The sequence below is a fragment of the Frankliniella occidentalis genome, unplaced genomic scaffold, assembly GCF_000697945.3.
Source record: "Frankliniella occidentalis isolate FOCC.00 unplaced genomic scaffold, Focc_3.1 Scaffold190, whole genome shotgun sequence".
Classification (NCBI taxonomy): Eukaryota; Metazoa; Arthropoda; class Insecta; order Thysanoptera; family Thripidae; genus Frankliniella; species Frankliniella occidentalis.
Window position 1 is genome coordinate 118,266 of NW_026267316.1, and position 6,128 is coordinate 124,393.

The following is a 6,128-nucleotide window of genomic DNA, read 5'->3' on the forward strand; positions in this document are numbered from 1 at the left end:
CCCCCCCCCGTTCCGCCGCGCCTTCCATGCAGCCCGAGCAGTGTGTTAAGTCCGAATCCGTGAACTCCCACGACGAATTCGGATAAGGCAGACGATTTTACGTCACGGTGCAAAGTGACCGATTTCTAAGCGCAAAGACAAGGGTCTGTCAGGTGAGAAACTGGGTGTAGGTGGAGCTTTACATGCAGTTGTTTTTTTTCGTTAAAACACTATTTTATGTATTTTGGGGTGCTATTTTGGACGTAAGACGACATATACCCTCAAAGACAACGACGAATTCGGATTCAGCTTACAAATTAACGTAGAAGGGTTGCTAAGTTGATGCCACAGACGTTCAGGGCTACTTTTCGCGATTTTTTGCACGCTAAAACTCTAATTTAGGTACATTTGGGGGCCTGTTTGTCCTATCAGCTATGAGCTTAGTCATGTGCGCCACATCCTTTCTAATGTAGCATGAAGCTGGATTCGGTCGATCGACCATTCCGGTAAAGCGAAAAAAAGAAGAACAGACGAAAGAAGCAAAGGCGAGTATGAGAAATATACGGTGGTGCATCGGTTCCACAGTCGTGTCAAACGGTTAAACGTGACTTGTCTGATGTCTAAATTCGTCTGAGAATTAATGACAATAGTTCTCACTCTCAGGCGACGCAGAATATCTAGTTTACGATGGTTTACGTTCAAGGGTTCCCAAGTCGCACCGTACATTTCTCATAGAACGCTTTGCTTCTTCCGTCTCTTCTCCTTTCTTTTCGGTTGACCGGAATGGTCTATTATTGCCTTTGATGAAGTCGAACTGCTGCTGCAGGAAACCTTCTAAGCTATTGCGCTGAACAAAGGTCTTCGCAAAAGCTGAAAGCAAGGCAGCAGCAGAGTCACACACTATTTCAACAGGAATTGTGCCACCTCTTCTTACCCAATCAGTCACCCAATTGGCTATGGTAGCAGCATGCTTCTTTTCTGAAATAAACTCCGTTATTGGAATTTAAACATTTTTGCCAGACAGTACCAACTCTCTGCATCAGGGAACCATTAGCATCTGCCGTAAGTCGCTTGTACCCGGCTTTCTTGTATGACTTATAAACTAACAATTGCTCCGGCCAGTCATACACGACAGTCAATTTGTCAAGGCGAATGTCGTGTATGGCACCAATATATTTGCTTAGTGGACTTCTTTTCATACTGACTAGTGTGGCACACTGGTTTAGACCTTTCTCTAGTCGCAAGGTCATTTTGGTGTCGCGCCGCCTTCCTTAGTGTTTGAGTTCTCTGGAGGTTTGGTGGTTCTACATCATTGAGTTGTTGCACTCTATTCCTACAATTTGGCGGAGAGGCCCCTTCATTTGTTTTTTAGCAGATGATACTTCCAGTATCACTGCTTGTACAACGCCCACTTGAACTAATATTAAGCAAATATTAAACATTTTCAACCTTATAAAATCTCATTATCCAATATAAGCTTTTTAGAAAGTCTCTACATCTACCTAGTTCTAGCAGCCTCATAAGAACCTAAAAAATATATCAATAAGTAAATGCCATACGCATGGTACAGGGGGCAGTTGTACACTCACCGCAAGTTTTGCGTATTGTGCATGATTTCAACACATAGGAATCATCTGAGTCGGCATAGTCCTTAGAAGCAGCAGCTTCTCACTGCGGTCTTCAGGGCACTAGACCTCCCCATCCAATATCCACTTGTGGGGTACAACCGCTACCGCTATCTCGCCAGAAGGGAGAGGACAGTCAATAATACTGTATCATCTGGCCTGAAGGCAAAGAAGCAGATATTAACTAGCTATATGTACGCCAGACCACGTCTCGCGTAACAGGCTTCGCCATATCTCACGAAACACTGTTACGCTGCGACGCGCCTGGCGCACATATAGCTAGGCCTGCGGCGCTGACACCCGAGACGAGTTAAGGAGAGGGTATAGGGGAACACGGCCTTCCGGGCCCAAAATTTGACATACTTGAACCATTTGTCGGGGCCTTTTTACTCTAAAATTAGGGACATGAAACTTCTGCTGTTCGGTAACGGTTTTCATGAAAAGTTCGTATTCTGACAGTGTTATGTAACAAGCAGGCCCGCCCTTCCGCCAAACGGAGTTGCCAGCTTCACTTCGCTGCGCCGGCAACTCCGTTCGGCAGGGGCCGGGCCTGCTTGGCCTGCCGGCGGCGATGGTGGGGCCTACGGCCAGACCATTTCAGTCTCGCGATTTACTGAAGTGCATCATCAAATAAGTAATGTGACCGGTAAATTACTTTGCATATTTGAGTAAACTAAAGCGTCCGGCGGGGGGCCTGCGGCCCTAGAGATTTGCTCCTTGAAAATGACAAAAGACTGTAACGGGGCAACACCGTGACTACACCCCACCCTTCTGCTTTGCTTAAAAATTAAAAAAAAAATGAACCCGCGCAGTTTTTAGATTGTATATTGTTTGTCAAAGAGTCCTATAACTTGACTTTTTGCCATTGTTTTCAATATATCCACCTCTAGGGCCGAAACAGTTAAAGATACGGCTAATGCGAGGGTAGTTCCTGATTCAGAATGTATTGTTTTGGGGGGGTACTTCCTCTGACATTTTCCGATTGGACGCCTCCTTGTACGTCTTTATGTGCAACGTGGTCATTTTCGCCGTATATTCGTCGAAAAAAGCACTCTACCGCCAGAACGGTTCAAGAAAGAGTCAAACGTACAAAATTTTCGCCCAGAGGGCCCTACTCTCAATTGTTTCCTTAGGAGACCATAAAAAAAATATTTTTGTTCTACTTTTTGGACCAACCCCTATTTCTTTGTTACCCCCTTTCACCCCCTTAGGGGTGGTTGCTAGGATTTGCACCAGGCGTTTCGTTGTCCAGGAGTGACCCCTAAGATACCCTGAAATTTGCAGACCTCTAGCTCATCTCCTTCTTACACGGACGACGGACAGACGGACGGACGGACACGAGAGCGGTTGCATAAGCCCGCTTTAATGCTTTTTTAAAAGAAGAAGGGCGGGCTAAAAATCGACGTTTTAGATATACTAGATCATCGAGGGACCCTTAAGCCCAAAAGAGGGTGTAGTTCAGTGTGGTTCGACCAGCAGTTTAGGTGTTACTCCCTTTACAATTCTGTGACATGAAGCCTTTTTTACGATTTAATAGACCATCTTGTCTTTTTCACGTTGTTTTCGCCAAGAAATGCCCCAAAGCGCCGAAACGGTACAAGATAGAGCAAAACGGGCAAAATTTTGGTTCGTAGGGGTCTACTTTGACGAGTTACACCGTAGGAACCCACAGAAAATTATTTGTAAAAAATACATTTTGTTACCTGTGGTTTTTCATTTTTTTTCGGTCAATTTTTCAGCTAGAATGCCCATCTTCGAACTCCATCTGTCTTTTTCTGCTACAAAACGACCCTAAAATTCCCAGATCGCTATCTTAATTCTTTCTCGAGTTATCGTGCGGACAGACAAACAGAATGAAACTTTTCTGGTCAGTGGAGTAATGGCCTGCGGCCCGACCTTTTCTGTCACGCGTTTCGATGAAGCCTTCGGCCCGCTTAAACCCGTCGTCTTTGGGTTTGCCCCAAAGATTCGAGGAAGGGATGTAACGCGCGACTGCAACCCACCCTTCTGTTTAGAAAACGTGTTTGGGGGGTGGGTGGTGAGTCACCCTTCTATTTTGCGGTTTTTAGGCCGTTTACTACAACTTATTGTTGACTATGGAAATTTTTAGCGTATTTGCGTCAAAAACGACACTCTAGCGCCTAAACCGTTAGAGATAGAGCAACAAGGCGAAATTTTCGCCCGAAGGGCTCTACTTTGACGAGTTACCCCTTAGGTACCCATAAAAAATTATTTGTATAAATTACATTTTGATACCTGTGGTTTTTGATTTTTTTAAAAGTCTAGTGTAACAGACACACAGACACGAGTTCGTTTGCATAAGCCCGCTGGATAGCTTTTTCAAAGCAGACGGGCGGGCTAAAAAACATCATTTTGGGGACCTGTGGCTCGATTTTTTTTTAAATCCAATTTTTGAGCTAGAACGCTCTTCTTCGAACTTGGTCTGTCTTTTTATGACACAAAACGACCCTGAAAATCCCAGGTCGCTAGCTCAATAGGGTATTTGGGGTAAGCGGAGTGGCGGAAACGGAACCGGCCAGTTTACCGCTGGTTGCACCTCTGCTGCTGATGCGCGGGGGAGAGGGAGAGGCGGCGGGGCGGCGCAGAGTCTACTGGGCATGCGCAGTTCGCAGGCTGCGACGGATCCAGCAGCCGCTCGGCCGTTCCGTTTCCGCTGCTTCGCTTACCCGAAATACCCTATTCGTTCTCGAGTTATCGTGCGCACAGACAAATACACAGACAGACAGACAGACGCGATACTGAATAAGTATTTCAGAGCGCCAAATAGGATTGGTAGGGTCAGAACCAGCCTGTTCCAGCGATTCTAGCCGTTTACGACATGAGCCCCTGTGTTCTGGAGCACTTTAAGTATACAGAACCCTTTTGTTTTACAAAAAGACAGATCGAGTTCGTAGGTGAGCATTCTAGCTCAAAAATTGACTTATAGCTAGGTAGATGAACGCCTGACCACGTCTCGCGTAACAGGTTTCGCGATATCTCACGAAACACTGTTACGCTGCGACGCGCCTGGCATACATCTACCTAGACCTGCGGTGCTGACACCCGAGTCGGGAAGCGCAAAAATGTACACAAAGATACGGCACTTCGGCCCGTCATCTTCCCGTCACTTCGACTAAGAATGCACACTGTAAAAAATATTAGGGATTTTGCAATCCAGTAGGCCGGGAATTTGCAACAATAGGTTGGGCATTTCCCTTTTGGGCTGGAAAGAAGCCCTTGCATGCCCTTTGGGCTGTGAAGGTATCCTCTGTATGCCCAGGTCTGTAAACTTACAGTAAAATGTGGCCACGAAATTTCAAGCACTTTTGAAAAATTTACCCGGTGGGCAGGGAAGGGCTGACTTCTCTGCCCACCCGCAAGGGATTTCGCAGCCCGTGGGCAGGAAAGGGAACTCCCGCAGACCACGGACAGTAAATATCCCTGCATCGGCTGCAAATTTCCTCGCCGTAGGAGGGAGATTTTCGCGTGGCTTGCGGGAAAAGGAGTCTTTCACAGCCCACTGATAGTCGCGAGAATCGGCACAACGGGTCCTAAAGGCTACCGCGGAACTCAGGGGACTGAGGTGGTTGTATTAAAAGCTCTGTCACACTACGGTAAGACTTGCATAGGATTGCGTACTGCGATGAACTGCCGCTAGATGGCGTTGCTGTAAGCGCCTGCCGTACCAAACCAGATATTTGCGTTACATTTGAATATCCTCAACAAACTTACTTTCTTTTTTACGCGGCATGTTTCATAAGCAGTCGCACTAACCGACAACGATGGGTATTTGTTCAAAAAGTCAACCATATTCCAGAAATAATATGTTAAATTCTAACTCTCGGAGGTCCCCACAACGACGCCTTGTACACTACGGCACCGTCCACCTCGTCCCTCAGGGGTGCGCCTATATGCGTACTTCCTCTGGTAGCAGTGACTGATGAAGTCGTTGTTAGGACCTGTGTTACTTACATGGGCCACTTTTCAGATTTTTGAGCTGATCGTAGAAATTGGCGATTGGCGGAAATAGTCCTGTCTGTGCCTGGGAGCAGAGCTGCCATGCGCTGGTGCAATCCTCACTTTCTTACAAGATTAACCTGAGAATTACAATTCCTCGCTTTGACATGCCAACAAATGCCAGTTCTATCCGTGTGGCAACGCAGCTAAACCCTCCGCGGGCTGGAAATTCGCAGTTGGTGGGCAGGAAAGGCATCTCAACTGGCGCCGGCCTGCGACTTTGCAGTTCAGGGGCAGTGCGAGCTCCTTTCCCGCCCACGGAGTAAATTTACTTGGTGGGCTAACGGAGACACCTTTCTCGGCCAGTGGTGCTTGTGACTTCGCAGTCGGTGGGCAGGAAATCCACTTGCCGCATAGGCGTGTGGATTCCCGGTACATCACCGAGAAGGGGGCGTTGCCACCCCGGGTAGGTAAAATTCACTCTAGTTTTTTTTACAGTGCAGGGTTGTACATTTTTTCGCTTATTTTCGTCAAAAACTCCCTGTGGCGCCTAAATGGTTAACGATA